The sequence below is a fragment of the Eptatretus burgeri genome, chromosome 2, assembly GCF_056783735.1.
Source record: "Eptatretus burgeri isolate ZD-2024b chromosome 2, Ebu_testis_v1, whole genome shotgun sequence".
Classification (NCBI taxonomy): domain Eukaryota; kingdom Metazoa; phylum Chordata; class Myxini; order Myxiniformes; family Myxinidae; genus Eptatretus; species Eptatretus burgeri.
In genome coordinates this window covers 147,510,203-147,528,220 of record NC_140962.1, presented here as the reverse complement: position 1 = coordinate 147,528,220, position 18,018 = coordinate 147,510,203, and the positions used below count along the sequence as shown (strand labels likewise).

The following is an 18,018-nucleotide window of genomic DNA, read 5'->3' as shown; positions in this document are numbered from 1 at the left end:
TTCTCCTCCTGTCCGACCACCTGAACATCTTGATACATTTATTTATTTAATTCATCAACTTCGTTATTTATTTATTTATTTATTCATTTATTTATTTATTTATTTGCTCCTCGGTTCTCTTCCTATTTCGACTTCTTTTTCTTTTTGACTCAATGCTTCAAAGTGTGCTTCCCACTTTCAGTTGCAATGTAATTGTAAATGTCGGAATAATTTCCTTTTTCGTATTTTCTAACCTCCTTTTTCTATTTATACTCTCGTTCTATAAGGTCAACGTGAAGTTCCTGTGCTCCCACTTCAAAATGAAATTTGTTTCGTCGGTCGTGTGAAGCAATGAACCTGCACACGAGGCGCGTTCAAAGAACTTCTCGGAACGAGGTTACTGGCAGTGGCAGTGAGTATCTACCTCGGATTAGGGATAAGTTTACGTAAATGTATCGATGACACCAAGCTATAAGCGGTGCAAGGTAAATTGGCAGGATGATGAAACAGGTGCACGATGGAGAAGGTTATGCAATATATTGGGCACTTGAGCAGTCAGTGCAGATGGACAGCAGTTTGCCCGTGAGGATAGACAAGGATGGCCGTTTGGTTGAAATTCAAGGGGATGTGTTGGGTTTGGTCGTCTTATTCTTCTTCTTCTGTGGGTTTCTGACCTATTTGGCAGGTTCATGGCACCGAATGATGGCAACCACTCCCTATTTTACTCTTTCATCCTCATGGCTGAGTCGAATCCCTCTCCTATCAACCAGTTTAGAATCAACCGTCTGGCCTTCCTGCAAACCTCTTCCCTTTCATCGTTCCTTCGTTCACATCTTCCAACAAACTCTCAACTCAAAATGTGCTCTACCCAGTTAGTATCTTCCCTTCTCCCTATCATTTATTTCATTAAAGCACCTTCACTTGGTTATCGTAAGGACACAGCTCTGATGTACAGGGTTACAGCTTCGACAGTGGCCTGAGGTCATGGGTCTGGCTTTTGAGGAAAGTTTCGAAAAGTAACATCAGAGAAGAGATTATACTTTGGTATCTCAAATAGGGGTGTTGAGGATATTAAAGGGATGAGACAGTGTTTGTCAGTGGGATTTTGGTTTCTTTATAAGAGATTATGGTGCGGTGGAAGACAGGACTAGAAGGCATAGCAGGAAGAGTTTAAAAGTTTATTCCCTCTCTTTCCAGCATCAAAGACACACAAAAAGATACTGCAAATTAAATAAAAATTATTGTTACTGTTCATCTGGGGTAGTTGGGTTCTTTGCTGGGGTAGAAATACAAGTTCTCATGATGAAGGCGAGGGGCTGCTTGAGAGTCGGGGTGTGAGCAGAATTGCCTCTTCCTTCTACTCCCATGTTTAAAATGTGAGTAAAATAAACAATCTGTACCTCTTCATCATCATCATTAACATACCTCTCTCTTGACAGAGTGTTGGTGCTGCAAAAGCAGTCTCGTGGTGATGGTTCCACTGGGTGGTTTGCCGTTGCCTTCCCAGCCGTCAGTTTGGGCAGGAATTTGTAATCTGTTCAGGATGCCAGACATAGCTCACCTACTCTTCACAAAGGACACCATGGGTCTTTAACGTCCACCAACTACTATCGGCAGATGGGACGCCCATTAAACATCCATCTGAGAGACGGCACAACCATTCATGAATCACTCTCCCTGTGAAACACCAGGATGGCAGTTTATAACTGGGCTGAGATTAAAACGCAGGCTGGACAGCTTAGATACCTTTCAGATATCCTCCCAATACCATACCCCTATATTGTTACGGTTGTGGAAATTCGCATTACACCATAAAGAGTCCTCAGGTGAGATATATCGATAAGTCCATGTGTAGTTAGCCCAAAGCCGTTGTATAGAGAGAATATGTGTGATTCATCCGGGCTGCGACGCTTTGAGATAGCCCTTTTTCTTTTCTGTCGTTATTTTGAACCAACCACGTCTCAACCACCATTACAACAACCACCTTAACCACAATGCCAACCATGCCACCATCACAACAACCACGACCACCCCAACTACCAACCGCACCACCTGTGAACACTGAACGTCGGGCTGTCAAGGGCCCGTTCGGCGATCGGTGCCAAACGCATCGAGCCGCGAGCGCGAATGGCGGCCTTTCCGAGGGAGAATTCGGATCCAGAAGGCTTCACGCCCCTTTCTCTCCGTCCAATGGGCAAGCGTCGGGCGGTATGGCCCCGCCTCCAAGCACGATGAACGTGGATTCGCCACGAGCAGAATTCAGATCAGTAATGCTTCATGCCCCCTTTCTGCCCGACCAATGGCTGAGTGGAGGGTGGCGTGGCCCCGCCTCCAATCGTGTTTTGATCCGAATATTTGCATATGGGCTCCTCCTGAGACCTATAAAGATGCGAGCGCAGGGCGACTTGCAGAAGAAGTTGAGTGTGGAGTTGAGCTGGGAGGAGTTCGAAAGAAGTTGAGTGCGGAGTTGAGCTGGGAGGAGTTCGAGAAGAGTTGGAGAGAAGTTGCGGAGGAGTTGCAGGGGAAACGGCGGACGGCAACGAGGTTGCGGTGTGGGGGTCGCTCGTCTCGTCGCGGGACCCAAGCCAGCCAGCCATTCCCCTCTCCCTGAGCATCAGCAATTCCCCCCCCCATCCGCACTGAGATAGTGCCGGGGAGGGGGGGCCCCGTTCCTCCCCCACCCTAAACATGGTGCCAACCAAACCGCTCGCACGGAGCACGCCGGAGAGGACTCGCCGCCCATGCGAGGGGCACGAAGTCGGGGCGCAGCTGAGCGAACATTGCGGCTTGCCCGCCATCGCGTCACAAGGACGCAGGTAAGACCTTCCCGGTCTCGTGGACCTGGCCGATCTTCCGGGATCCACGTACATTTGGTCTACGGACCTGTCTGCCTCCTTGCCTATGAGGGTGGCTTTCTTTCTTTCGGGTTGAATGCATGCTGTGGCGCCGTGTCCAATAGGTAGAACTGTGTAAGTGTTGCCGTGTGTAAATAATTCCCTTTTATTCGGTTTTAACTCTTTCTTTGCTTTTGTTGCATTATTGTATGGTTGTATATACGTGCTTCCGTGTGTGTCCGTATTAAAGTGCATTGTGTGAACTGTTTTCCCGTTTCGCTTCGTCTTTTCCTTTAATTGAATCTCCATCTTGCATCACGTAAGCGATTGATAGTGGGTTTAAAACGCCCGGTAATTAATCGGAACCGTCAAGGCCGACGATAACTCCGCTCGGCTATCCTTGTAATACGGAACGAACCGCTAAAGTGGTTCGTGTCCGGAGTCGGCCTGTGGCGTGGTACGATCGCCCGGTCGACCACTCGCGCAGGTACTTAGGTAGGTCGAATTTGGCGAGCAACCCTATCCTGCACGGGTGGGCAATTGGCACGATCGTGGTGAGGTTAAACCCCCACCCGTGACTGGCTCCGGGCGGTAGTTCCCGGAGGGTCACGACTGAATTGTCCGTCCGGTGGGCGACGCGGTCGCGATTCGAGTTACGTGGCCGATCGCACGCCGGCGAGCGCGAATTCGCAACAATATACCTGTGAAAACTAACCCAATTCATGAGCTTTGACCGTAACTCAATTCCAACAGCCGAGGCAGATAACCTTTGACGCAAGTTCCACAAATGTTCTCAAACATCCTGGATTAGAATCCATTAACCATATCGTCTTATAGTTTCCTGACAGGCTGACATATTATTGATAAATGGGCTCTGTGATGGTGATAAAAGGAATAGCAAGATGGTACAGGTGGCGTCCGACTTGGCTTTTCCATCGTTTTTCGAGGAGATAAGAGCTGTGAAAGTTTGGTCCTTAAGAGGAGGAACCTCATGTAAGGTGAACTCGATTTAAATGGCTTTTGTGTCACAGGATCCATCCATCCATCCATCCATCAAGACAAGACTGTGCAAAGCGTTGGTGCTCTTTTTTTCGAGGATCCGACATCAAATATATATCTATATATATTTTTATATGATCAAAAAAACTCAGGATCCTAGGATCCAAAGCCCACCACCCTAACTATTAAGCCAACACCAGGCATGTCACCGGATGGACTCTTCTTTTCGTTATAGTTATTTTAGAGGATCTCGGTGTGCCAGGTTGCACGATATTAGTAAGATAGGCATTTTATTATTTATTACTTTGAATACTTCACTGCTTTTTCCTGCTTCATGTGGAAAATAATAATAATATAGACCATGCTCTTGAACAGCGCTTCTTGGCGAGAACCTGGACAGACAAGTCGCCACTCCATTTTCGGATACCCGACTGGAAGGTGGAGGAATTTGTAATTTGTTCAGGGTGCCGGAGATAACTTGGCTACTCTTCATGAAGGACACCATAGGATCCTTAAGGTTCACCGACTGATGCTGGTTATGGGACGCGTGTTTGATGTCCTTCAGGGCAGGGAGCAGACATTGATGCCTCGTCCTGCCTGTGAAGCACCAGGATGGTAGTTTATAACTGAGTCAGGTTTCAAACCCAGACTAGGTAGCTCAAAGGCAAATATTCAATCCTACATCAAATACAGATATTCAATCCTCCAGCAAATATAAATATTCAATCCCACATCAAATACAAATATTCAATCCTCCAGCAAATATAAATATTCAATCCTCCAGCAAATATAAATATTCAATCCTCCAGCAAATGTAAATATTCAATCCCACATCAAATACAAATATTCAATCCTACAGCAAAGGCAAATATTCAATCCTACATCAAATACAAATATTCAATCATACATCAAATATAAATATACAATCCTCCAGCAAATATAAATATTCAATCCCACATAAAATACAAATATTCAATCCTACATAAAATACAAATATTCAATCCGACATCAAATACAAATATTCAATCCCACAGCAAATACAAATATTCAATCTCACATCAAATACAAGTATTCAATCCGACATAAAATACAAATATTCAATCCTACATCAAATACAAATATTCAATCCCACAGCAAATATAAATATTCAATTCTCCAGCAAATATAAATATTCAATCCTACAGCAGATATAAATATTCAATCCTCCAGCAAATACAAATGTTCAATCCTACATCAAATACAAATGTTCAATCCTACATCAAATACAAATGTTCAATCCTACATCAAATACAAATGTTCAATCCTACATCAAATACAAATGTTCAATCCTACATCAAATACAAATGTTCAATCCTACATCAAATACAAATGTTCAATCCTACATCAAATACAAATGTTCAATCCTACATCAAATACAAATATTCAATCCTACAGCAAATACAAATATTCAATCCTACAGCAAATACAAATATTCAATCCTACAGCAAATACAAATATTCAATCCTACAGCAAATACAAATATTCAATCCTACAGCAAATACAAATATTCAATCCTACATCAAATACAAATATTCAATCTTCCAGCAAATACAAATATTCAATCCTATAGCAAATACAAATATTCAATCCTCCATCAAATACAAATATTCAATCCTACATCAAATACAAATATTCAATCCTCCAGCAAATACAAATATTCAATCCCACATCAAATACAAATATTCACGATATCCAGAAATCAAGAGCAGGTATTTGTACATCAAATTTTGATCATCTTAACATATGAAGTGTAGTTATTTTGTTGGAACATTAACAACTGTTTGGAAATGTGATGTAAATATTCTTTGAGGAATATCGATCACCCCCGAATGCGTTCCATACGTCAGACGCAACGTTATGAGTCAAAGGTTAACATTATTTAAGAACTAAAAGTATCTATTATAACATCAAATGCACATATTTCTACATATTCTTCATCAAATACAGAAAGTCTTCAATCAAACCCCTTAATACTGTCATAACGTATTATTTCACCTACTACTACTACAACTACGACTACGAATACTACTACTACCTAAGCAGTGTAACTTGATGCCAAGGAGCCTCTAAGAACTCCTGACCACTTACTACTTGCAGTCCAGGCAGGAATTTGGAATTTGTTCAGGGTGTCTGTGATAATTCACCTACTACTCCCGAAGGACTCCGTGGGATCTTTAACATCCACCAACCAATGCAGGCAGATGCAACACCCAGTTTAACGTCCACCCAAGGGATGGCACACACATTAATGAATCGGCCCCACCTGTGAAACACCAGGGTGACAGTTGAAAGCTGAGTCGGGATTCAATCCCAAGAGATAGCTCGGCTTTAGGTCCATCCAAGGGATGGCACACACAATGGCTCACCCTGCCTGTGAAACATGAAGCAGCTCACTACTACTACTACTACTACTACTCCTACTACTACTACAATTCCCACCTCATTGTAGGGTCATTTATGCAAGGTCGGCTGTGGAATATTTTTTTACCCAAGCATTTCCCGAACAACTCGGCCAATCCTGGCGTTTGACTGAAGGTGACTTGGACTCGAATTTGGAATTTGTTCATTGTGTCGGCGATTGCTTGCCAACTCTTCGCGAAGGACACCATGGGATCTTTAACGTCCATCAACTAATTCCAGCAGATGGGGCACCCAGTTTAGCGTCCATCCGATGGAAACACATTGATGAATCGCCTTCCCTGCGAGACACCGGCACGACATTTTATAGTTGGGTCGGGAATCAAAACCAAGCGAGACAGCTGAGAGACGAGTGTTATACCTCTGAGACACCTCTCCAACCCACATTAAAATAAATACTAAAACATTGGTCATATATTCACATATAATTAGAACACGAGTTTTGAAAAAAAAACATATATATATATATATATATATATATATAATATTACACATCCATACACATAAGGAGAGTTAAAGGCAAATAGAAACATTCTCATTCACATGATATGTGTTCAAAGTTTCAGAACGATAACCTCTCAAATATAAACTTTTCTTCATTCTAATGTATGAGTATTTAATCAGTTTGGAAATACTTGTCCATACCAATCATATTTATAGATTCAAAATTTTATAGTTACCTTCTCGCAGATTATTGTGAGTCTGGTTCCTGAGCAGATTTTGAACGGCCCTTGTAGTAGTTTGGTGGATATAAAATACCTTTTGCTATTTGATCAATCTAAATAAGCGTAAGGCCTCAGATGTAAATTGTTCTCTGCTTAAGTGTTTTGAAGTACCAAGTTATATACCATTTAAGATGAAAACATCGACTCTAAACACGTGAAACAAACCACAGGGTTGCAGGTCCATCGATGGGTCATGTTGTGGTCACGCTCCGACCCGTGATAATGACTGCTCCTCTTGGGAGCTGCTGGGGGACGACCCGTGTGGTCAATAGGTCTGTGCGAGAAGTGGTTTGTAAATGTAACTGCACTTCACGACGCAGACCTATAGACCGAACAGACCACTGTGCATATATGTGGATCTTCATGATCAAGATTAGATGTTCTCTTTTTCCAAAAACCCTCTTTCTCCAGAACATGCTGGAAACCAAACTGGGAATCTGATTTGATGACGGGATGATTTATTTTTCCTGAGCTAAACAAAATATCCAAGGCCTCCTCTCATTCTGTCCAGCTCATCTGTGTGCATCTACTGATTCATGTCCAGCATTACTAGAACCAGTTGAGTCACAACGTCTGTGCTTGGAAGGAAACTCGGAACTATCTAACAGCCTAGCAGTCGAACTCGAATAGACCCAGTACAATTCTAACAGTCTCTAATGGACCAATTCTAACAGTCTCTAATGGACCAATTCTAACAGTCTAACTCTAACTGTCTAACTATAACTCTAACTATGTAACCCAACTAACTCGAACAGTTTAGCTCTTACTCCTAACATTATAACTCCAACTCGACCAGTCTAACTTTAACTGACTGTCTATCTCTCTCTATCTCTCTATCTCTCTATCTCTCTCTCACACACACTCTATCTCTATCGCTCTCACTCACACACTCTATCTCTCTATCGCTCTCACTCACACACTCTCAATATCCGGGTACGGTACCTCAATACTTTTTTTGTCCCCGGACACCTACCCCGTCTGCAGAGTACCTCATGAAGGTGTCTGCATTGCTCGAGCGTCCGTTACAGGCGTGGGCATGAATTTGAATATGGCCAGGGTGCCGGCGATCACTCGCCTACTCTCTGTCGAAAGGCTTGTGGGAACTTTAACGCCCACCAACTTACGCTGCCGGATGGTACACGCAGGTTAATATCCATTCTATAGGGATGGCACAGTTTGTGACACAACGCCCAATCTACGAAGCACCAATCGGTCAGTTTATAACCAGGTCAGGAATCAAACCCATGACTACAAAGCTCAAAGGTAAGTTGTGCTACGTGTTCTCCGAGGGGAACTGTCTAGTAATGAATGTCTGTTCCAGTTTGGCCTGAAGCTTCATTTTTAGGCAATATTAATTTATTTATTACATATGCAATTATGGCAAAATTTCCTCCATCTCCTCCATGCACACCTCTTTCCTTGGCTGCCATCTACTCTCAAACTTCTCTCCTAACTCCTCCTGTGAATACGTGCTCCTTACATTATAATATTAATCTCCTTGACTTTGCATCCACCCTCATTGTCCACAACAGACTTTGACTCAGTTGGTACTGGTTCGCCAACCAAGTGATGTTCACTCCTTCACTGCACTAAGTGTATGTGAACATTTGGGTACATGAACCACAGTTAAATATATAAATATACACAAAATAGCAGGTAATTCGAGGTAAACAAACAGCTCATCGAGTCAACTATTGAGTGTACATGAAGTGATTCATTTCGTGAAAAAATGCGTCAATTGCAGGAAAACAAATCCGACATGAGAAACCAGCAGAATATATGAACTGGAAGCCTGCGTGAAATCAATTATGTGTCACAGAAGGTTACACATATGTGTCATTTACATAAATTTACCACAACTTTAACTTTACCCAACACATGCGATTTTAAATGCATGAATGCACTTCGAGGTCATGACGTGTCCCTTTTGGGATCCTATCTTATAGTCCATGTACAAGGCCTGAATGCATGACCATTGTGAATACACTATTCTCCCAAAAGTCATGGGACAGACACGATTTTATTGACAATTAGGTATAAATAAATAAGGCCTGGAGGTGTTGCAGCGTTTTCACATCTCGCTGGACCTCTCTGTGCCTTGGTTGTTGTACAAGTTTACTCCGTAATTGTGCAGCACATCTCACTGCAGACCCCTGCCATCATATTTGAATGATGTGTACCTGGATTTGTCACTCCATAAAACCCATTTCCACATTCTGGAATCTCAAACCCTGCTTTTGTTGTTTTTTTTTTGTTGTTTTGCAATACGTGTTCCCTTAAAAGGAAGCCTGCGCGATGATTGCTCAGATTCAGAGCGGACGCTCTAACCGTTACACCACTTGGTCCGGTTAACCTGATGTGAAGGATGTAGCGATCAAACCCACTAACTCTCACATACCAAGCAAGTTCTCCACAATTTAAGCTAATCCTCCCTCCGTTTTGCATCATGCCAAGACCACACTGATGAAAGTTACTGAAAATGCACCTTTCATCAGTATATGTTTTCCATGGCATTCATAAGTTGTCCTGGTGTTCACCTGACATCCATGCAATGACTCTCTGAAGTCTTTCATTACATCATGGAGGTTTGAGTATCCATTCCTTCGAACAATCAGTCTGTCTAACGTCCCTTCCCTTTCAAGGTGATTTTTCAATCGTCTACCTGATTGATGCTCAGAGTTGCTCTTCCCTGTGGTTATGATGATGGTCACCGTCCCTTGTTCCAACTATAATAGTTAACTTGTTCTTCTGGAACAGGATGCTCTGAAACCAAGCAATGATACTTTTACCTAATGAATGATGCTTTGTTAAATCCTTTACCCTTGCATCTTCCAAGACAGATGATGTTAAAACTGCTCAGAGAAATACACACAGGAGAACAAGTCTCCAATGAGACTCGTATCTGAATGAATCTGCCGAGAAGATTCAATTGCCTAGTTTTTATTCCATTTATGTTCAAAATAATATCATCATAAACTTTTGAGTTTAATGTACAGGAATTCAGTTTGAATCAAACAGTCATGATTATATGAAATGTAATATCATTGTTTATCCTCCGTGTACTTCATTGAAATCTTCACTTTACTCCAAAAAGGTCAAAACATGAAAAAAAAAAAAAATATATATATATTGTGTATATATATGTGTATATATATATATATATATATATATATATATATATATATATATATATATATATATATATATATATATATTGTATATATATATATATATTGTGTATATATGTATATATATATATATATATTGTATATATATATATATTGTGTATATATATATATATATATATATATATATATATATTGTATATATTGTGTATATATATATATATATATATATATATATATATATATATATATATATATATATATATATATATATATATATATATATATATATATATATATATATTGTGTATATATGTGTGTGTGTATATATATATATATATATATATATATATATATATATATATATATATTGTATATATATATATATTGTGTATATATGTGTATATATATATATATATATATATTGTGTATATATGTGTGTATATATATATATATATATATATATATATATATATATATATATATATATATATATATTGTATATATATATATATATATATTGTGTATATATGTGTGTATATATATATATATATATATTGTGTATATATGTGTGTATATATATATATATATATATATATATATATATATATATATATATATATATATATATTATGTATATATGTGTATATATATATATATGTATATATATGTATATATATGTATATATATATATATATATGTATATATATGTATATATATGTATATATATGTATATATATGTATATATATGTATATATATATATATATATATATATATATATATATATATATATATCTTCATGTTTTGACCTTGTATAAATTCTCATGTATAAAGAGAATATACAATGGGCTTGATTCCTTGAGCAAGTGAAGGCCATTTTGTTGATGTGTCAGACTAAAGTGACACGATGTTGGTTCAACACAGTGTGGAAGGATTCTAAAAGTAAATAAACAAACAAATATTGAAATAAACAACAAAACAAATAACTCGGCAAACAAATAATGAGGCAAAAACAACAAAACAAACAAACAAACTGCTAAACAAATAACTAAACCAAACAAACAACTAAACAAATAACTAAGCAAACAAACAAACAAATCAACAAATAACAAAGCAAAAATACAAACTAAACAAATCACGAAGCAAACAAACAAATCAACAAATAACTAAGTAAAAAAACAAAAAAACTAAGCAAACAATGAAACAAGCAAATTTCTAAGCAAATAAATAAAAGAACTAAGCAAATAAATGAAGAACTAAACACACAAACAACTAGATAACTAACGAAATGAAAAACTGAGAAAACGTTAAAAAAAATGAAAATAAGAAAACTAAACAAACAAATAAATAAAGGAAGAATACCAAGGGAAATGTACTACCCTGTCCCTTGTCGTACTATTTGTCGTGAAGTTGTATCAACATGTTCACGCCTGTCCCATCTTTCATGCGGTATATGACTATAAATTGTTAAATGTATTCATTCTTCTACTCTTCCAAATTGTATAGTTCTTAACTTGTCATGTTTCACATGGTAATAAGGCAGTCAGACTTGTAATCCCATTTATTTTATCATATTATATGTGTACAATTCCAAATTTCATTCATCCTCTATTTCTATGGACAAAACTAGAGAAGCTCAAATCCTAAATGAATTGCTGAGTAATGATGGTAAAGGTGAACACAACCAGGAAGCCTTTGACTGCACCTCCGCTTAATGTGCTGTGACACGAGGCTCGAATAGCACATCTATATGGACTCACCATAGGCTTCAATCCCTCATCAAAAGGACATCAGCTAAGGTTTAAATGCCACATCTATAAGGACTTAACCCCAGGCTTGAATCCCATATTTATAAGGACTCCACCTCAAGCTCCAATGTCACATCAAAAGGACATCAGCCAAGACTTGAATCCCATATCTATAACAACTTATCCGTCCCCAGGCTCGAATCCAATATTTTAAGAAGACCACCCCAGGCTTGAATCCTCTATCTATAAAGACTCAGTAGCATCACCTTATCCACACTGATCTCCCACCCCTTGCTCATCATGGAATATTATTTTACACAAGGATATTCATTCACACATTCCATCCAATGGAAACCCTTCATACACCTCTTGCTTTATCACATTTACTGGTTGGAGTAATGAATCGAGCAGGGTGTGCAAGGTCTTGTCGCCCACCATCCCCATCATACTTACACATCCAAATTGGTCATTTGTTCAGGATAATGAACATCTCCCATTTCAAATTTCCCAAAAACTATCAGCCAGAGAGAAAGTCCTCTGATAGGGATGTTCAGGACACTGAACATAATATAACCAGGATCGATGAGAGTATGGGGAGGGGCAGGGGAGGATCTTGCTCCAGATTTCTTTATTCACAAAGCAAATCCCAGCATCAACCAAACCCTCACGATGAGACCAACAGTGGAGACAAATCTGATCACTTATCAATTCTCTAGACGTGGACTGCACTTCAATCATCAATTGGTAGAATCTCTTCCATAACAGCATTCATGGTCAGATTAAAAAAAATTATTATTTCCTCCAGTAAGGTCTTTATAATCTGACCATAAGCTGCACTTTACCAATCAGAATAACCTTTTGCTGTGAGACCGTTGTAAAAATGTACATTTTCGTGCCGGAGGAACACGTCGTCAAGACATTGCTGAGGTTGGCCCAATATTGAGGAGATGCTGCCTGAATATCGATGTCAGGTGTCACCTTTGGACATTTTGAGAAGGACATTGTCTTTGACTTCAACAAAACAAACCCTTTCTCCAATGCTGGTCGAACCGTCCAATTGTCGAACCTTCTGAACCCAGGTTCAAACCCCATCGACCACATGTGTTTGTCCCTTATCTACATAATGTCCTTGTCGTGTATGTGATGTGTTCAAGCTCTTCCACAGGCCATCAACACCGTCTGGTGCTGGGTGTACTTCAGCCTTCAGTTTGTGTTACATGCTTGTTGAAATGTGTACTTTGGCTGTGGGGTCAGGTTGTACATGCCAAGGTTGTTAAAATGTTTAGGTTTTTTTAAAAATAAATTTTATCAAAAAGGCTTTAACCATAAGAGTATCCGACGCTAGGTGTCCATTTCCCTTTATAGTCTCTATGACCAGGAGCTCTCTTGGTTTTATTTTACCGCCTCTTCTCTAAAATTGCTCCCTCTGCTTTCTCAGTCCTGACCTTCACAAGCAACTCCAGAATGCACGTATTCTTCCAGTAAACCCCTCCTGGTTAAACTTCCGGAATCCAGACTGTCTGCACACCTCAACTCCTTTATTTCTCGCTTCAACCATCTATGGAACTGCAATGGCTTGTTCACGGTTAGAATGTACGGTTATTTAAAAAAATAATTAAATAAAGAAACAATAAACATCAGATGGAAACATCAAAGATAATACATGTTATGCAAATTCCGAGGAGTATTTTTACATGGTATTACTTCGACCTAAGAATACACTCAGGAACATTCTATGCACATGTGGGGCTTGTGTGTGTGTGTGTCTCCATATCTTGAAAACCACAAAACCTAGCAGCCCGAAACTTTGCTTACATACTGAGGGAACTCCAAGGGAGTGCATGAATGAAAACTGGGTATTTGAGCAAACTTAAACACCCCCTCTGAAGATAATTAACGGGCTGCTCATCACAAAAAAAATCAACAAAATAAGTCTTACAAAGATGGCGGCATGCCATCTTGATTAGCCCTCTGTCAGCTAACGGGTCTGAAGCCGCCATTTTGTTCAGCCTGTTCAACAATGCCTTGTCTTGGAACAGGCCGCAACAGTTTCGTAACAATAAAGCATTCAATTTTTTTCTCCCTTTCCTCACTCATATCATCGAATGCCTGATCTTCGAATCTACAAATCTTCATACCTCTTAGTATTCCCATCAGCGAAGCGACAGGTAGCATTTGCTAGTACGTACATCTAATATGTACAGCTCATTATAACCACTCACTGACTGACTGATATTAATGTTCGGTACCTTCCAGGTGACGTAGAAAGCTGAAATTTCATGTGCTGATGGACATTGATGCCGATACACCAGGACAAAAATAAAATAAAATAAAATCACAGAACTGTTAGAAAGCATCTGTAAATGAAAATACCTGAAAATAAGTGCAGCCTTGTTGTGCTCATCTAGCAGGAGGTCGGTGATGCTTTCCTATAATCATAAAGCTTCTATTTATTATGTACCTACATATGAAGCACTGTTCGTTATTGCTTACTAGTAATAGTAAGCAATAACCCACTAGTAATCCCCACTAGTAATCCCCACAGCATATCCCACTTGTAATCTACAAAGCTCTTTCTAACCACCGACTCACTCACTCACCGATTCACTAATATAAATGTTTAGTACCTTATGGGTAGGGTAGAAAGCTGGAAATTTTCACACTGATGCAACTCAAAGCCAGTGTCTCAGGGAAAACCACAAAACAGTTGGAGAAAAATGCATAAATGAAAATATCCGCGAATAAGAGTCAGCCGGTGCACACTCTGTCTGCTCACTGCAGGTCATGTGACCCAAGACAATGGAGCGAACACTGGAACAGGTTGCTCGGCAATGTATGGAACTGGTATCAAATGCCTATTCCACCCCTTATTTTATAACTGCATTATAATTTTAGCAATTTGTCAATTATTTATTTCGCAATTTGGAAATTATTTGCTAAATTATTTATTATATAAATATAAATACATAATTATTTGTATTTTTTTTTTCAAATTTTGTTTCTTGTTTTTTTTGCCAGCTTATAGTAACTAAATTATTTATTTAAATTATTTATTTTTATTTGAATAAATAATCATTCTGTATTTATTTAATTACCATTACTAATAATTATTTTATTTATTTTTCTAATTTGGCTTAGAACTCTCATTTTACTACTACTTCCGCCTCTTATTTTATAACTTTTTGCCACAACAAGTGCTTCTTCCACTTCTTATTTAAAACTTTTTGCCGCAACAAGCGCTTCTTCCACTTCTTATTTTATAACTTTTTGCCGCAACAAGCGCTTCTTCCACTTCTTATTTTATAACTTTTGCTGTATTTACATTAAAAATTACTCGAGCTGTAAACTTTTCAATAAAGACTTCATTCTCATCACAAATTATTGATTTGCTTGTGTTATTTAGCTATTTGTAAAATGCAAGTACAAAAGGCTTTCAAAACGGTCAAAGGGGACCGGACTTTATATTATTAGAAAGGAAGCAATTACAAGTGATTCCTCTGTCTGTCTCTGATCTATGATGTGCTTAAGTATTGATAGGTTTTAAATATTGCTAGTTACTAGGTAATCGTAGTAATGATAGCACACTTTAAATACTGTACATTTAATTATATTGCGTTTTGGGTCACATGACTTTCACTTTCTTTAGTCATTATTTGATGAAGTTAATCATGAATATGCAACATAATTTTTTTTTTTAATTTTTTTTTAGCTTGCATGTCATTGTAACCTTGTGCTCTTGAATATAAAGTTCTCTCACAATGCGCATCATCAAATATATAAAGCTTATATATTTATTATGACTGCACTCTTGCTTTCTTTGTGCGAAGATGTCCCACTGATATGAAACTCCACACTACGGGAAGGGTGCCCCCGTTTGTATAAAATATATAACCAGAAGAAATTAAACGAGTTACGGATGTAGCTTCAGAACGATCTGCACTGGTGACAAGCTTTCGGCCAAATAGGCCTTCTTGGTCTTCACTCTCGTTGAGGAAGACTCTCGTGCACCCTTCGTGCCCTCTCAATTCATCAAGTTATTGGAACGCAATAATCACCATGGTCCGAGACAAGCCACCTTTATACGTATTGTTCAACTTACCAGTTTATCTAATGAATGAATAGTAAAAATGTCCTTACCAATTATACGTGAATAATAATAAGAATAGAATCGTAGTTTTTTATTTTTAATTTTCAGAAACAAAAATAACGGACCAATTGTGAGCAACTTGTTCTGAGAACATTTTTGAACACCTCTCTCATTTTAAACACACATAAATAAATAAGGTAACAAATTAATATTTCATAGTACTGAAGCGAAAGATCAAGTTCAGACGGTATGGTGACCGGAAGCCATTAGCAATGGCGTTAATTAAGTGTACGTACTGTACTCGGATCAATGCCCTCGTCGTGTTCCTTCATCTCCGTCGGATAGTGGCTTTCATTTGTGACATTAAACGATAAAACCCTAGAAACGTACAACGGGTGATATGACTGTGCTCATAGTCTGGAAAGCACTGACTACAGCATCACAAACGGAGAGAAGCTTGACGTCACAGCATAACGTGTGCACTGTGCACACACGCATCTCGACGACACGTCATAGTGACACAAATGGAGCACTATGGCAACTGCAAACAGCAGTCTGTGCTGTAAGTGAACTGAACGTTATGGTCAAAATTAGTCACCATCGTTATTATGATTAAGATTATAGGTTAGTCGCGATGACCCTACCTGCGGTCGACGCGCCTGATGACGAGTCGCACACCATGCCTGTGCTCTACAGCCTAACGTCGCTATGTGGACATCCAGCCCGACGCGCCCGCTATTTGCAGCCCGCCTGGGTAGACATCATGGAAAAGTTTGCTCACGAAGCGCCTGATAAGGTGCGCGGCGACCGCATGCAGCAACAATTGTGAAAAGGAAGGGGGAAGTGGACGCAGGGTGCAGGAGATCCGAACCCAAGTGGGTTCCGGCTACATCACGCCCGGGTCTTCGAGCCTGGGGGACCTGTCCAACGGTCTGGATGTCGAGGGTCCAATTGTGGTCTAACGTCGTGCTCTTTCCTCAGTAGGGGACGGCATGGGCGGATAACGGGCAGGAGGGGTCGCACGCGCCGTAGGAGAGGTGGCCGGTGTCGCATTCACGATTTTTCCGATCAAGTTACGTTTCCATAATTACCACTATCATTATTATGGCAACGGATTTTCTATAAATATACAGATATCTATATTTATAATATCTATATTTGTAATATCTATATATAAATCAGACTCGGTGGTGTCATGGTTAAGATCGTCTGCTCTGAGTCTCGGAAGTCATTGGTTCCAACCATGGTCGAGTCATACCAAAGTCATTAAAAATGATCCGTGCTGCTTCCTTTACTTGGTTGATGTTCAGCATTTAAAAGGATAGAGCACGAACAAACGACGCTAGGAAGGAAAAGGCAAAACATCTAATGGAACTCTTGCAAAAATAAACTTCTTCGGCAACACCAATGCTCTGAAAAGAATATGATACATCAAAATGAAAAATTATGTATGTGTACGTACACGTACACGTACATATACATAATCATATGCCTGGTGTTGGCTTAATGGTTCGGATGGTGGGCTTGGGATCCGAGGGTCCTGAGTTCAAATCCCGCTCAGGTGTTGAATTAATACCAGATGGGGTTAACTTGACCTGTCATCCTTCCGAGGTCGGCAAAATGAGTGCCGGCTTGCTGGTATACTGTGTCGGAGTGGTGACCCATCCAGTGTTGTGCCCCATAGCCAAGGAGACTGCTTAGGCAGCACCAACACTCTGCACAGAGTATGGTCCCAATGGATATATATATATATATATATATATATATATATATATATATATATATATATATATATATATATATATATATATATAAACGATACACACACACGTGGAGTGTGACGAGCACTCCCCCGATCTCCATTGTATATCGTCCTACATCAGAGCATCACCTCCAACCCAGAAGCCTCAGCCTGGTGACTCTGCCAAACAGATAAAGATTACATGGTCAACATCAGTTAAACATCAAATGGAGCCACCTAGCTAGATTTCAGGCTAGCTAGATTTCAGGCTTATTTACACTCATCAGGATGGCATACCAACAAATATCTAACCATTGATGAC

The 18,018-nt window shown here is 39.3% G+C and overlaps 1 long non-coding RNA gene across 1 annotated transcript; it reads right to left on the bottom strand.

Moving 5' to 3' along the window:
* Nucleotides 1–1,143: 1,143 nt before the first annotated feature.
* Nucleotides 1,144–17,643, bottom strand: LOC147033480 (uncharacterized). The gene is made up of 2 exons (XR_015055562.1): nt 16,600–17,643; nt 1,144–6,550 (listed from the first exon to the last, which is right to left on the bottom strand). It is a non-coding gene; the product is annotated as an uncharacterized LOC147033480 (long non-coding RNA).
* Between the last annotated feature and the right edge of the window lie 375 nt (nt 17,644–18,018).